The 16,591-nt window shown below is 41.5% G+C and overlaps 1 protein-coding gene across 5 annotated transcripts in view; it reads left to right on the forward strand.

The window, feature by feature from the left end:
* LOC123797341 (tRNA wybutosine-synthesizing protein 2 homolog) overlaps positions 1-16,591 on the forward strand; it is a 39,755-nt gene that overhangs the window by 14,959 nt on the left and 8,205 nt on the right. Inside the window, exons 4-5 of one of the 5 annotated variants that reach the window (XR_015723436.1) lie at positions 5,134-5,255; positions 7,760-15,005. The gene's annotated coding sequence lies outside the window, so the exon portion shown is untranslated. Of the gene's footprint in view, positions 1-5,133; positions 5,256-7,759; positions 15,006-16,591 lie in introns of those variants that run through there. The other 4 variants (XR_006780928.2, XM_087860158.1, XM_087860159.1 and 1 more) reach the window with 4 other exon arrangements.

The raw sequence follows: 16,591 nt of genomic DNA on the forward strand, positions 1-16,591 counted from the left end.
CTTCTAGTCCTGTTGACTTGCTCTACTGTACTTCTGGTTTCTGCTTGATTGATTTCAGCTCTAATTTTGCTTCCTCGTGCATGGATTAGGCCTGTCCCTCTGTTGCTGTTCCAGCTTCTTGAGGTGAGAATATAAAAACTGCATTTTAGATTGTTCTATTCTTTTGAGTGACGCTTGGATGGCTATGTATTTCCCCCTTAGGACTGCCTTTGCAGTATCCCATAGGTTTTGGACTGTTGTATTTTCATTCTCATTGGTCTCCATAAATTGTTTAATTTGATTTTTGATTTCCTGGTTTATCGAGTCATTCCTGAGCAGGATGGTTCTTAGTCTCCAAGTGTTTGAGTTTCTTCCAAATTTTTCCTTGTGGTTGAGTTCCAATTTCAGAGCGTTGTGGTCTGAGAATATGCAGGGGATAATTTCAATCTTTTGGTATTGATTGAGACCTGTTTTGTGTCCCAGAACATGGTCTATTCTTGAGAATGTTCCATGGGCATTAGAATAGAATGAGTATTCTTTGGCTCTGGGGTGTAGTGTTCTATATATATATCTATGAGGTCCAACTCGTCGAGTATGGCATTCAAAGCCTTTGATTCTTTGCTTAGTTTTTGCCAGGGTGTTCTATTTCTGATAGTGGAGTGTTGAGGTCCCCTACTATTAATGTATTTTTATTTATATGTCTCTTTATTCTGGTTAAGAGTTGGCTTGTGTATCTTGCTGCTCCCCTGTTGGGGGCATATATATTTATAATTGTCATATCCACTTGTTGAATACTTCTCTTAAGAATAATATAGTGCCCTTCTGCGTCTCTAACTATAGTTTGTAGTTTAAAATCCAATTTATTTGATATGAGAATTGCTACCCCAGCTTTCTTTTGAGGTCCATTTGCGTGAAAGATGGTACTCCATCCCCTACTCTCAGTCTGAATGCATCTTTGGGTTCGAAATGAGTCTCTTGTAGACAGCAAATGGATGGGTCATTTCTTTTTATCCAATCTGCAACCCTGTGGCGTTATGGGATGGTTCAAACCATTTACATTAAGACTGATTACTGAGAGATATGATTTTAATGATGCCATGTTGCCAGTAAAGTCTTTGTTTGTATTGGCTGTGACTTTCTGTTCTGTATCACTCTTGGGGCCTTTTTACTTTTATAGAACCCCCCGTAATATCTCCTGTAGGGCTGGTTTCGTGGTTACGAAATTGGTTAGTGACTGGCGATTCTGAAATGTCTTTATTTCTCCATCAATTCTGAATGACAGCCTTGCTGGATAAAGGATCCTTGGCTGCATGTTTTTCTCTGAAAGAGCTTTAAATATGCTCCCCCAACCCTTTCTCTCATTCCAGGTCTGTGTAGACAGGTCTGACGTAATTCTGATGCCTCTGCCTTGGTACGTGAGAAATTTCTTTGCCCTGGCCGCTTTCAATACTCTATCCTTGGATCTAATATTTGCAAAATGCACTATGACGTGACGTGGTGTAGGTTTGTCATGGTTGAGCTTGGGAGGGGTCCTCTCTGCCTCTTGGACACGAATGTTTGTTTCCCTCGCTAGATTAGGGAAGTTTTCAGCTACAATTTGTTCAAATATCTCTTCTAGACCTCTGTTTTTCTCCACCCCCTTGGGGATGCCGATGATTCTAACATTGGATTGTTTCATTGAGTCAGTAATCTCCCGTATCCTACTTTCGTGGGCGTGGATTTTTTTAAGACCATCTTCTATTTTCATTTTTTCCTCTATTAACCCATCCTCCAATTCACTAACCTATTCCTCTGCTTCTGTGACCCTGGCCGTCAGAGCCTCTAGTTTTGCCTGCATTTGGCTCATAGAATTTTTAATTTCTGTCAGATTCGCTCTCATTTCTGTCCTTAGGGATTCTATATTCTCAGTATCCTTTTCGTTAATACTTTTTTCAATTCTACTCATCATTTTGACCATCATTACTCTGAATTCCATTTCTGATACTTTGGTTACATCCATATCCATTATTTCTGTGGCAGAGGCCACAGACTCACTGTCTTTTCTTTGCTGGGGGGGGGGCTTCTCCTTCTTGTCATTCTGATGAGGAGAGGTTGCGGGGTTGTCCAGAGCCCAAATTATTGACTGGGTCCCAGGCCGTGCCCCTTGTTTTATAGGGATCTTAGGGATGTGAGCTTCTTCTTTAAAGATTTTATTTATTTATTTATGTGGCAGCCAACCAGGGAGAGAGGGAACAGAAGCAGGGGAGTGGGAGAGGAAGAAGCAGGCCCCCAGCTGAGGAGCCCGATGAGGAACTCCTTTCCAGAAAGCCGGGATCACGCCCTAAGCCGAAGACAGGCGCTCAATGACTGCGCCACCCAGGCGCCCGGGTTGTGGGCTTCTTGATTTTTCAGCCTGCCTTCTGGGGGAGGGGCCTGCCGCGCCGATACTCAGGCAACCCTATTTGGGTAGAGTCTCCGTGTCCCCTGCGAGGGGGGATGGTAATGGGCACTCTCTGAGCCGGTATTTCCAGGCTTTTGTTCTCTGGCGGCTTTCCCTGGCGGTTTGCTGTGCCTCTTCTGAGAGTCAGAGCAGCAGCGGCTGAATTTCAGCCTCTGTCACAGAACAGAGGGATTGCGGCCCGTTCTCTACTAATGTTCTGGCCACTTTAACTCTGTTATTGTTGGTGCTGCTCAATGCTGCAGCGTCCCGGGATGTGCGCCCCACACCCGGCGTCCCAGCCCTCACTTCCAGGGCCGGCGCGTCTCTGTCCTTTGTGTTTCTAACGCCGCCAGCCGCCCCGCGCGCTCCGGAAGCTCCCGGTCTCAGTCTGGATCCAGTGAGCGCACCGGGATTCCGGTGTTCCGCGAGATGCCTGGTGGCACGCGCACCCGGCTCACGGTCTCAGTCTGCTGTTTTGCGGGTGCCAACCACGAGTCCACCCGCTCCCCCGTGCAAGTGGCTACCGCTTCCCGGCGTCCGAACGCGGCGGCTCCCACCCCCTTCCGTTTATCTTCCGATATCTGTGCACGGTTTCATGGCTCCCCGCTTCGTACCTCAATACTCAGCACTGGAGATGTTCATTTGTAGAGATCCAGATGCATCTTCCTGCGTCTCAGGCTGGTTCCGTGGTTGTTTAGGCTGGTCTGGTACCTATCCAGCTCGACTCGGGGGACTGGCTGAAAACGGTGTCTCCTACTCCTCCGCCATCTTAACTCCTCCTCCTTATCAAATAGATTTCTGATCTCCATTTCATTTAGTTCTTTTTCTGAAGTTTTGTGTTATTCTTTTGTTTAGAACATATTCCTGTGTCCTCATTTTGTCCGAGTCTCTGTGTTTGTTTCTTTGAATTATGTAAGGCAGCTATGTTATGTGTTCTGCTCTTGAACGTAGTGGCCTTATGAAGAAGGTATCTTGTGGTGCCCAGTGGTGCTGTCTCCCTGGTCAGCAGAACCAGCCACTGTGGGAGTGTCCACTCTGTGGTTCATAGGTCCTCCTGTTGTGACTTGGCCACGACTGCTGCTGGTACACTTGTGGGCGTGGCTGGCCATCAGCTCTGTTGTCAGCAGTGACCCGTGTCACTGCTGCGAGCATACTGGTGGGCAGGGCTGGACCCTGGTGCAGCTTGCTGAGTGGTCCAAATATAGCTGCTGCCAGCTTTCTGGTGGGTGGGGTAGCTCCTAACACAGCTCGTTGAGAGTCCCATCTGTAGCTGCTGCTGGTATGCTGGTAGGTGGGATTAGTTCCCGTTGTAGCTGGCCGAGAGGCTGGGCTATAGATGCTGGTGGCTTGCTACTGGGTGCACCCATCTCTTGGTACAGCTGGCTGAGTGGGCTGGCCACAGTGGCTGTGGGTATGCTGGTGGATGGGGCAGGAATCCTACGCCCCTCCCCAGGGCAGGAGTTACTTGGTAGGGGTGCCTGTCCCAGGCTGGGCTGCCTGCCAGGCGTGGTGAGGCGGTAGTTGCTTTGAAGCGGCTCCTGCGGGGTGGGTTGACAGGGGAACACTGAGGCAGGGCAAGTAGTGCTAGCAAGGTAGATGGAGAGTATCAGAACTGGTGTCTACCAGTGCTGGTCCAGCTAGACTGAAGGAGGGCAAGAAAAATGGTGCTGCCTACCAGCACTCCTGTTCCTGGAGAAAGTTCCAGTAGATCCCCTGTGTCTCTAGCACATAACTAAAATTTGTAAATCTCCTTCAGGTATAACACAGGTGTTTTCCAAACTGCTGCTTCTGTGCTGAGTCTCAGACCAAGTGATAGAGTGTGCTGGCCCTTTCAGAGCGAAGTCTCAGTTTCCTATAATCCGGTGGCTCTCTTGGAGTCAAGCCCTGCTGATTATCAAATCTTCAGTTTTGAGTTCTGCTGTTTTCAAAGACAGATATAATGGAGGCTCTTCCTTTTGGTGTAGTTCCCCAGGGCTGGGGGAGCCCATGTGGGTCTTGATCCCCTCACTCCTCAAAGGAGAGGACCTCCATGCCTGTGATATACCTTCTTCTTGTGAGTCACCATGCCGGGCATTTGGTTCCTGGCTGTCTCTGCCCTTCTACTCTTTTCAATATGGCCTTTTTTTTTTTTTAAATGTCATTGCCTTTGGGAGGATCCATTCTGCCAGTGTTCAGGTAGTTTTCAGTGTGCGTTGCACTACATGAAGTCATTGCCTCAGTGTGTCTGTGGGAGGAGGTGAGCCCAGGAGCTTCCTGCTCTGTCATCTTCCTGTCTCCTCTAGTTGTGGTGTTTTTTTTTAATGTCAGTGTGGGTAGGGGTTGGAAGCCCTGGACAGAGCTTCCTAGTCTGCTAACTTGCAGATGTCCCTAAAAAAGAGTATCTATTTTATAAACAGGGATACCAAAGCTCAGATAGAGACTTGTACAAGGTTACACAGTTAATAAGGATAAAGGCTGGGATTTGACTGTATTTCTCCAGGTTTTGTGATTTTTTAAAAATAAACTTTGTAATTTTAGAATAATTTTAGGTTTACCAGAAAGGTGCAAAGATAGTACGGAGAGTTCCCATATCCACCCACCCTCCACCCTACACAGTTGTCCCTTTTATCAACATGTTAGATCAGTATGCTATATTTGTTACAATTAGTGAACCAATACTGATATTTTATTGTTAACTAAAGTCCATACTTTATTCATATTTTCTTACTTTTAACCTATTTTTTTTTGTATTCTAGGACCCAGTCTAGGATACCACATTACATTGTTGTCATGTCTCATTTGGCTCCTGTTGACTGTGGCAGTTTCACAGAATTTCTTTGTTTTGATGACCTTGACAGTATTGAGGAGTACCACTCAGGTATTTTGTAGACTGTGCCTCTTTTGGAATTTGTCTGATGGCTTTTCTCATGATTAGATTGGGTTATGGCTGTTTGAGAGGAAGACCATTTTTATCATGTCATGTCAAGGCCTTGATCAGCTGGCCAAGGTAGTGTTTGCCGGGTTTCTGCTCTGTAAACCTACTTTTTCCACTTTATATACCACAGTTAAGAAGCGATGGGGAAAATTCAGCTCTACTTCCTGGAGGGTGAGAAACTACTTAAATTATTCAGCATTCTTCTGTAGGAAGAATTATTTATTTTGTTTCTCAGATTGTTTCAGCTTTGGGGCACCTGGGTGGCTCAGTCAGTTAAGCATCTGCCTTCGGCTCAGGTCATGATCCCAGGGTCTTGAGATCGAATCCCACATCAGACTCCCTGCTCAGCGGGGAGCCTGCTTCTCCCTCTCCTCCCTGCTTGTGTTCTCTCTCACTATCTCTGTCACTCCGTCTCTCTCTCAAATAAAGTAAATAAAATCTTAAAAAAAAAAGACTGACAATTGAGAAATAAAAAATGTTTCAGCTTTATCCATCGGAAGCTCCTTAACGTTGGTCCCCATGTCCCTCTGGCATGCCCCCACTGTTGTGTTTTTTGTGTGCTTTCCTTACTTTCTTACACTACAGGATACCTATTTAATATAGTCCCTGCCTCAGCCATTGGAGAATCAGTCATTTCTCCAAAGAGATGTGGTTCCTTTTAGTAAATCAAGATGTCTTACAGAATATGAATGGTCTAATAGATTCTAGTAGCCAATAGAAACTCATTTGGAAGGGTATGTATGTGTAGGAGGTGGTTAACAAGACCAAAGAAGAGAAAGCTGGAAGGGTCATAATCCAATTTTCTCTTGAATGATAGTTTACGTTTGGAGGTAATTAACAGCATAAACTAAGAGTCAGAAACCTTAGATTTAAATGCCAACTCTGACACTTTTTAGTTGTGTGTCTGCGAACCTCAATTTCCTCATCTGTAATATGGGTATGATTACCTCATGAGGTTGTTGGGATGATGATTAAATAATACAGAGCACATGCTTTGCTGTGCCTGGCACACAGTAAGCCTTCATATGTTAGCTATTGTTACTAGTCTCATTTCTTTACTCATCTGAACTAGCTGCTATAATGTCATGAGCACCTGTGAACCCTCACCATTTTTGTTTGATTCCTTGGTTACTCAGCTTCCCCTTGTTGAATTTCTTTCCCTAGGAATACTTTTGATGTGACCCAGTATGTGTCTTCCTTTGAGATCATCACTGAGAAGCTGCAAGTGGCATCACTGCCTCATACTGGAGAAGCATGTGGGAGTGTGTAGGCAGATGACAGTTCTAGGGACCTTTGGCTTTAAGTAGCTGTCTCTTCCCCAGACCCAAATTCAGGTTCAGTCCACTCTTGGGTCTTTATCAGTCTTTCTTCAAGATCATAAAAAAATCGTGTTGTTCAAATATGAAATATTCATATTAACGTGAACTGAACACCATTCTCTTTTTTAAAAAGATTTTATTTATTCATTTGAGAGAGAGAGAATGCACATGAATAGGGAGAGCAGGAGGCAGAGGGAGAGGGAGAAGCAGACTCTGAGCAGGGAGCCTGACGTATAGCTTGATCCCAGGACCCCAGGATTGTGACCTGAGCTGAAGGCAGACGCTTAACTGACTGAGCCACCCAGGCGCCTCCCCCTCCAAATCTCTTTTTGTTAATAGAATTAAAATTTTTTATTATCTTCCTAGCAAATTTAGTGTCCCCTTGTTAGGGGAGCTCTTGAAAGTGATTCCTTTTAAGAAGAAGTTATCTTCCTTTTGATTATGTGATTCTTCTTCTAAAGTCTTCCTGTTTCACTATGGGCGATGTCTAAAATCTTCCTCCTGAGTGTCAGCGCCCCCTATATGATTGCCATATTTTTTATACCTGTGAACTTTCTCCCATGATTTTCATGCATTACATGTTCTTTTCTCATAATTTTCTTCACTAGACCATGATTCAAATAACTTCAAACTCCACCTGGAGTAATACAAGGAATGCTAATACCTCCCTGTCTACTGCCTTTTGAACACTGCTGTTTATGCCCTAGAATGTACTGGCCCTTGATATGTGTATGTTATAAATACACTGGTTATGTTCCTATGTATCTTCTAAATATTTGTGTTAATGCTGTCATCTTCCTAAAGAACATGTATGTAAATACTCCAGTCAAGATAGTACTAAGTATCTGCTTGTTGATAATTAGGAGGAAGATAAACACTCTCTAATAGCTCTAGAGTATAGTCATCTACAAATTTGAGTAAGGGGACTTCTTAAATCTGAGGTAGTCGGTTTCACTCTGCCTTTTTTAGTCCCTTGGCTATGATTATAGGAAATTAACCCCCAGCTCAGTCCAAAGCTGGGTGTTCCCTCAACGAGATTGCTATTTCTGAGTCTTAGAACTTGGAACCTTTTTTTATGATTGACTACTTGGGGTCCATAATATCAAGCAGTGTCTAATCTTTCTGCAGAGATTGACTGTTGTACATTGCCATTCCCAGTTCATGCTGTGCTACCTTTCAAGGCTGTGATTGGAATCCTTATGGCTGCTCTGAGAAAAAAAATCTAGAGATAGATGGCGTAGCAGGTTGGTGCCAGATATACTTTGAGAATAACAGGTGAGTGCTGGGGAAATAGATCTTTTGACAACTTGGAGTGACTTTCTACAGTAAAGTCAAAAAGTATCCTTCTCTCCAAAAACAAAACAAGACCAACTCTATTGCTTGCCTTCATCATCTCACTATACAAAGTACTGCTCTTATATTGAATGATTTTACTCAGAGTTTGAGTGATAACAGTGTAGGAAGTTATTTACATGTAATTGGGTGGGGGAGTGGATGAGGTAGGAAGCCAAGGTCTGGAACCAATGCAGAAAGATAATAAAGTGGTAGAAATAAAAGTATGGGACTTTGGGAATTTAAAACTGTTTAAAGATGAGTATTGCCTGCCTTAAAGTAAATTAGAGAGGAAAATGATGTGAGAAATGGTAAGTTGAAGTGAAAACTCGTGAAAGATGAGTCATCCTCATTTCCTACAGAATAAAGTGCGGAAGAATTTATTTTTCTTCTTTTCAGAATACACAACTGGAAAAGAGAATTGGGAAAATGTAGGTAGTCATTTTTTCTTTTGCTTTGCTGTGGCTGTGTCCCATTTGATAGTACTGCTGTTGTTCCTCATTTCATTTCTTTATGCCTCTTATAGCTGAAACTGTTACATGTCATTGGTAGGGTAATTCTGGGGCTGGTCCTTAGCTCTGAAGAAGGCTGTTTCATTGCCTGTTAAATGTTATGTCAGGATTGGGGGCATTTTGCATGTCCACCAAAATGTGGGGTCTTTCCTGGGGAAGAATCTCCATCCTCGTGGAAGTGGGGAAATAGAGGTGAAGAAGCACTGTCATTATCCTTAGCAGATTATCAATGACCACTGGAAATATAAGGCTATCAGGGTTTCTGTGAGGAAATCTGGCAGTAGCCAAGCTACAGTGGCAAACGTGGCTTTGATCTGGAGAAACGCACTGTGGGGCGCCTGGGTGGCTCAGTTGGTTAAGTGTCAGCCTTTGGCTCAGGTCATGATCCCGGGGCCCTGGAATCGAGTCCCACATCAGGCTCCTTGTTCAGCGGGGAGCCTGCTTCTCCCTTTGCTTGCTGCTCCGCCTGCGTGTGCTCTCTCTCTCTCTCTGACAAATAAATAAAATCTTAAAAAAAAAAACAAACTCACTTTGCCATTCTTCACCCAAGTGCACACTAAACTATGGAAGACGCACAGATCCCGCATATTCAGCTGGTAAAATCCTGTGCTGTGCATGTAGATCACGTAGTCGTGGATCCAAACTGTATGAGCAGGGTGTCTACCTCTGTCCTTTAGTTGACTAGAGGAGGTAAATGCTGTGCCACAAGGGTTCCATGTGTGAATGAGCTTCCAGAGTTGATGTCTTTAACTTGTTATCTCAACCCAAGTTCTAATCCCCATGTCTCCTAGCAATCTGCTTCAGTTTTTTTTTACTTTTACAGAAACAGTTTATTATGATATAATTCACATTTAAAGTATATAATTCAGTTGTATTTAATATATTCATAGAATTGTGGAACTATCACCACCATCAATTTTAAAATATTTTTATCAAATCACAAGGAAACCCTGCAGTTTTTAGCGCTAACCACCCCAATTCCCCATTCCATCATGCCCTGGGTAACCAATAATGTATATTCTCTCTCCATATATTTGACTGTTAAGGACATTTTATGTAAATTGAATCATGTAACGTGGTCTTTTGTGACTGGCTTCTTTAACTGAATGAACATAATGATTTCAAGGTTCATTCATGTTGTAGCATATATCAGTACTTCATTCCATATTTATGTGTGAATGTGTGTGTGTGTATATAACAGCTATTTTTGGATATTATTCCTATATAATTCACACAAAATAAACAATTCAGGGGTGCCTGGGTGGCTGTCTCTAAAATAAATAAGTAGATCTTAAAAAAATAATAATAAACAGGAACACCTGGGTGGCTCAGTCAGTTAAGCATCTGCCTTCAGCTCAGGTCATGATCCCAGGGTCCTGGGATTGTGTCCAGCATGGGGCTTCTTGCTCAGCGGGGGAAGCCTGCTTCTCCCTCTGCCTGCCCCTCCCCTTGCTTGTGCTCACTCTCTCTCAAATAAATAAAATCTTTAAAAAGAAATAATAAGCAACTCAGTAGTATTTATTGTGATCACAGGCAGATGCAATTATTAGTCATTTTAGAACTCTTGTTTTCAATTCTTTTAGGCATATACCTAGGAATGGAATTGCTGGGTGATATGGTAATTCTGTGTTTAACTTTTTAACAAAGTCTCAGAGTTTCCAAAGTGGCTGCACCATTTTACAGTCCCGCAAACAGTATACAGAGGTTCCATTTTCTCTACATCTTCGCCAATACTCGTTTCTGTTTTTCTTTTTTTAATTGTGGCCAGTCTACTAGGTGTAAAGTGGTATCTCCTTGTGGTTTTATTTTGCATTTCTCTAATGATGCCGTTGAACACCTTTTCATGTGCTTATTGAAGATATGTAAATCTTTGTTGGAAAGTATTTAAGTCCTTTGTCCATTTGTTAATTGGGTTGTCATTTTTTTTTGAGAGAGAGAGTGTGTGAGCAGGGTGGGAGGGGCAGAGGGAGAGGGAGAGAGGGAATGTTAAGCAGGCTCCACACTAGGCATGGAGCCTGATGTGGGGCTCGATCTCACAACCCTGAGGTCATGAGCTGAGCCAAAATCAAGAATTGGATGCTTAAGTGATTGAGCCACCCAGGCGCCCCTCGGTTGTCGTTTTGTTGTTGAAGTGTAAGAGCTCTTTACATATTCTAGTATTAGACCCTTATTTGCTAATATTTTCTTCTGTCCTGTGGGGTTTTTTTTAAAGACTTAATTTTTTTAGAGCAGTTGTAGGTTCACAGCAAATTTGAGAGAAAGGTGCAGAGATTTCTTATATACCCCCTGCCTCCACACTTAAATAGCCTCCCACATTTTCAGCATCCCCCACCACAGTGGTACTTTGGTTGCAATTGATGAATCTATATTGACACACCATAGTCACCCAAACCTCATAGTTTACCTTAGAGTTCATTCTTGATATAAATTCTATGGGTTTGGAAAAATGTATAATTATACATGCCCATCATTATAGTATCATACAGAGTATTTCTGCTGCCCTAAAAATCCTTTCTGCTCAGTACTCCTGCCTGCAACCCCTAACTGATCTTTTTTATTGTTTCCATAGTTTTGCCTTTTCCAGAATGTCATATAGTTGGAGTCACACAGCATGTAGCCTTTTCAGATTGGCTTCTTTTGCTTAGTAATAAGTATTTAAGGTTCCTCCATGTCTTTTCATGGCTTGATAGCCCATTTCTTTTTAGCAATGAATAATACTATCTTATCTAGATGTACCACAGTTTCTTTATCCATTCACTTACCGAAGGGCATCTTTGGTTGCTTCCAAAGTTTCGGTAATTATGAGTAAAGCTCCTATGAATATCTGTGTGCAGGTTTTTGCATGAACATAAGTTTTCATCTTTAGGTCAATACCAAGGAATGTGATTGCTAGATTGCATGGTAAAAACATACCTGGTTTTGTAAGAAACCATTAAACTGTCTTTCAAAGAGGCTGTATACCATTTTGCATTCTCATTAGCAGTGAATGAGAGAGTTCTTGCTGCTCTACATTCTCATCAGCATTTGGTGGTGTTACTCACTCTTCTAGAGTTTGGCCATTGTAATAGTTATGTAGTGGTATATCTTTGTTGTTTTAATTTGCAATTCCCTGGTGACATGTGATGTGAAGCTTCCTTCTTATGCTCATGTGCTGTGTGTCTTTGGTGAGGTGGCTGTTAGGTCTTTGACCTATTGTTTAATCAGGATTAAATTCCTTATCCGGTGTGCCTTTTGCAAATATTTTTGGTGGTCTCTGGCTATTTCTACCCATTTCTTTTTTCTTTATTGAGCTACAATTGACATATAATATTATTAGTTTCAAGTGTACAACATAATCACTTGAATTGTATAAATTGCAGAATGATCACCACAATAAGTCTAGTTAACATCTCTCACCACACAGTTATATATTTTTTTCTTGTGAGAATTTTTAAGATCTCTCTTAGCAACTCTCAAATATACAATACAGTATTATTAACTGTAGTCACCATGCTATACATTATATCCAATGACTTATTTATTTTAAAACTGAAAGTTTGTATCTTTTGACCCCATTCACCCATTTTGTCCGCTGCCCACCTCCACCTCTGACAAGTACCAGTCTGTTCTCTATGAGTTTATTTCCAGACCCCCAGATTCCACATGTAAGTAAGTGAGATCATGTGGTATTTGTTTTCTTCTGTCTGACTTACTTCACTTAGTATAATGCCCTTAAGGTCCATGCATGGTGTCCCAAATGACAAGATATCCTCTTTTTTATGACTGAATTACATTCCATTGCACATATACACCATATTTTCTTTTCCTTTTGTTGAACTGTATTTGATGTACAATGTTGTATTAGTTTCAGGTGTACAACGGTGGTTCAACAATTCTGTACATGATAAAGTGTAGTCATCATCTCCATCTGTCACCATATGATGCTATTACATATTATTGACTATGTTCCCTGTGCTATACTTTTCATTCCTGTGACTTATCAGTTTTATGACTGGAAGTTTGTAACTCTTAATCCTCTTCACCTATTTCACACATCTCCCCAAACCCCTCCCCTTTGGCAAACATGAGTTTGTTCTTTGTACTTACAATTCTGTCTCTGCTTTCTTTGTTCATTTGTTTTTTACATTCCACATATAAGTGAAATTATATGGTTTTTGTTCTCTGTGATGTCTCTCACTTAGCATAATGCCCTCTGGTCCATCCATGTTGTTGCAGATGGCAAGATCTCATTCTTATGGCTGAGTAATATTCTGGTGTGTGCGTGCGTGCGTGTGTGTATTATATATCCTGTATCCATTTATCTATTGACGGACACAGGTTGCTTCCATACCTTGAATATTGTGAATAATGCTGCAATAAGCATAGGGGCATATATGTCTTTTGGAATTAGTGTTCTCATTTTCTTTGGGTAAATACCCAGTAGTGGAATTATTGCATCATATGATATTTCTATTTTTAATATTTTGAGGAACCTCCATACTGTTTTCCACAGTAGTTGCATCAATTTACTTCCCACCAATAGTGCAAGTGTTCTTTTCTTCACATCTTTGCAAACATTTGTTATTTCTTGTTTTCATACTGGCCATTCTAACAGGTGTAAGTGAGGTCTCATTGTGGTTTTGATTGCATTTCCCTGATGATTAGTGATACGGAGTATCTTTTTTGTGTCCATCGGCCATCTGTATGTCTTTTTTGGGAAAATGTCCATTAAGGTACTCTGCCCATTTTTAAATTGGATTGTTTGGGGTTTTTTGGTGATGACTTGAATAAAATTCTCTATTTGTTTGGATATTAATCCCTTATCAGATCTGTGTTTATAAATATCTTCAGTAGGTATCCTTTTTGTTTGTTGATGGTTTTTTTGTTGTGCAAAAGCTTTCTTTTTGGCGTAGTCCTAATAGTTTATTTTTCCTTTTGTTTCTCTTGCCTGAGGAGAACTGTCTAGAGAAATGTTGCTACAGCAGATGTCCAGAAGATTACTGCCTGTGTTTTCTTTTTGGAGTTTTATGTTGTCCGGTCTCACATTTAGGTCTTTAATCCATTTTGGCTTTATTTTTTTGTGTGGTGTAAGAAAGTGGTCTAGTTTTATTCTTTAACATGTAGCTGTCCAGTTTTCCCAGCACCATTTATTGGATAGACTGTCTTTTCTGCCATTATATATTCTTGCCTCATTTGTCATAGATTAATTGACCATATAAGTGTGGGTTTATTTCTGGGCTCTCTGTCCTGTTCTATTGATCTATATGTCTGTCTATTTTGTATCAGTGCCATACTGTTTTGATCATTTTAGCTTTGTAGTATATCTTAAAATCTGGCATTATATACCTCCAACTTCCTTGTACTTAAGATTGCTTTGGCTATTTGGCATCTTTTGTGGTTCCATACAAATGTCACCATTATTTTTTTCTCGTTCTGTTAAAAGTACTATTGATGTTTTGATAGGGATTGTATTGAATCTAAGAATTACCTTGGGTTGTATGGACATTTTAACAATATTAATTCTTCTGATCCATGAGCATGTATATCTTTCCATTTGTTTGTGTTCTGAAAAGTTTCTTACATCAGTGTTTTATAGTCCTCAGAGTACTGGTCTTTCGCCTCCTTCGTTAAATTTATTCCTAGGGTTTTTTTTTTTTGGTGCAATTGTAAATGGGGTTGTTTCATAATTCTCTTTCTGCTGCTTCATTATTAGTGTGTAGAAATGGAACAGATTTTTGTATATTAATTTTGTGTCCATCAACTTTACTGAATTCATTTATTCAATAGTTTTTTGGTGGAGTCCTCAGGGTTTTCTCTATATAGTATCATGTCATCTGCAAATAGTGACTGTTTAACTTCTTCCTTACCAATTTGGATGCTTTTTATTTTTTTTTCCTGATGGCTACTGCTAGGATTTCCACTATTATGTTAAATAAAACTGGTGAGAGTGGACATTATTGTCTTATTTCTGATTTTACTTTTTAAAGGATTTTATTATTTTATTTGAGAGAGAGAAAGAGAGCATGAGCGGGGGAGAGGGAGAAGCAGGCTCCCCACTTAACAGGGAGCCTGACGTGGGGCTCGATCCCAGAACCTTGGAATGATGACCTGAGCTGAAGGTAGATACTTAACTGACTGAGCCACCCAGGCGCCCCTCATCAAGTTTATTTTTGATTTCATTTATTATGTTCTTCATCTCGGATTGGCTCTTTTTTGTCTGTTAAGGGTCTCGCTGATGTCCTCCACTCTTTTCTAAAGTCCAGTGAGTGTATGATCATTACTTTAAACTCTGTATCAGGCGTATTACTTCTCTCTGTTTTGCTTAGGTTCCTTGCTGTGTTTTTTTCCCTCCTGTTCTTTCATTTGGGACATATTCCTGTGTCTCTTCATTTTGCGTAACTGTCTGTGTCTGTTTCTTTGTGTTAGGCAAGTCACCTGTGTCTCCTGCTCTTGAAGGTGATGGCCTTATGAAGTAGAGGTCCTATAGTGCCCCACAATGCAATGTCCCTCTTCCCCAGGACCTGGCTTCAGGGGTGTCTCCTACGTGTGTTGTGAGTTCCCTGTTTTGTCCTGGACACGTTTTCATTCAGTCCAGTTGTGTGCAGTGGCTCTCTTTGTTGTGAGCTCTGTTTTGTCCCTGGCTTGTGTTGTGTTGGGTTAATTTTAACAAGTTACACGCTGTTCTGCTTTTGAAATGAGACCTGCTGCTGGGACTGGGCTGGCTAAGGGGACCTGCAAAGTACATGTGGGTCATGTGTGCAACCTTAACAAGGCATGCCTCAGGCTTCGGTAGGGCCCACTACTGCAGTTGTGGTTGCTGTTATAGCCGTCACCAGAATTGAGGCCCCACAAAATATGTAGGATGGGAGACAGTGTTTGTCCATGTCTTATGGGGGAGGGGCCCTTTAGCAACAGATTGAGGCCAGCATGACTCAAAAGGGTGGATCTGTCAATTGAGGGGGCAGGGTTTATGTAAGCAAATTAGGGAGGAGTGTTGGCACTACACTGGTTCCTGTAGGTGGCTGTGTTTATGCTGAGGGGTGGGGAATGGACATGGCACCTTCTGGCTCCTTTATTCCTCGAGGATTCTCCTTGTGATCCCTGCTTCTCCAGCACAAGCTCTGAGATGAGTAAATCACTCTCCCTTCCATGTGCCGCATAGGCTGTATCTCTGCAGGTTGTTTTGTTGCGCTGTCTCTTTAAGGGTGGGGCTCAGCTTCTTAAGGTCTTCTGTATGCTCTTAGAGCAGAGCTTACTGATTTTTAAAAATCCAGGTCTTAAGTCTCCCTCATTATAACAACTTACGAAATTTGGCTTCTCTTCCTTTCAAAACCATGTATTATGGGGATTCTTCTTCCCCGTGTGTACTCCACAGTGTTATATTCTGTTTCTTGACCTTCTCTATGCCCCCAGCTCCCTTCTGACTGTGGACTTCCACTGTCCATTTCACTCCCAGACCACGTCTCCTCCCTTCCTCCCTTTTTCTGTTTGGCTGCTTCTCTGTCTTTAATTGTGTAGTCTGTTCTGGTAGCCTTTGTGTCATTTTCTGGGCTATTTACATTGATACGAGTGTTATCTAGTTGTATCTGTGGGAGGAAGCAAGCTTAGGGTCCTCCTACTCCACCATCTTCCCAGCCTCTTAATCTTTGTTTAAAAGTCTGTTTTGTCTGATCTAAGTATTGCTACCTGTACATTTTTTTCCCCACTACCATTTGCATGGAATTGTGTTTTTCCATCCTTTCACTTTCAGTCTATATGTGTTCAGTTTAAAGTCTTTTCTAGGCATCTTATAGATAGATCTTGCTTTTTTTCATTAAGTCACCCTATATTTTTTTTTAGTGGAGTATTTAGATCATTTACATTTAAAATAATTATTGTTAGGTATGTAGTTATGCCATTTTATTCACTCTTTCCTGGATGTTTTGTTGTTCTTCTCTGTTCCTCTCTTCTCTTAGTCTTTTCCCTTGTGATTGGTCAGTTTCTTTAGTGGTATACTTGTATTCCTTTTTATCTTTTGTGTGTCTATTACAGGTTTTGGTTTGTGGTTATAATGAAATTTATATATGATATCCTAAGTATATAGTATTCTGTATTGAGTTGATGGTTCTTTAAATTTGAACACATTTTAAAAGCCCTT

This window comes from Ursus americanus, chromosome X, assembly GCF_024610735.1.
Source record: "Ursus americanus isolate L20-20 chromosome X, mUrsAme1.1.p, whole genome shotgun sequence".
Classification (NCBI taxonomy): Eukaryota; Metazoa; Chordata; class Mammalia; order Carnivora; family Ursidae; genus Ursus; species Ursus americanus.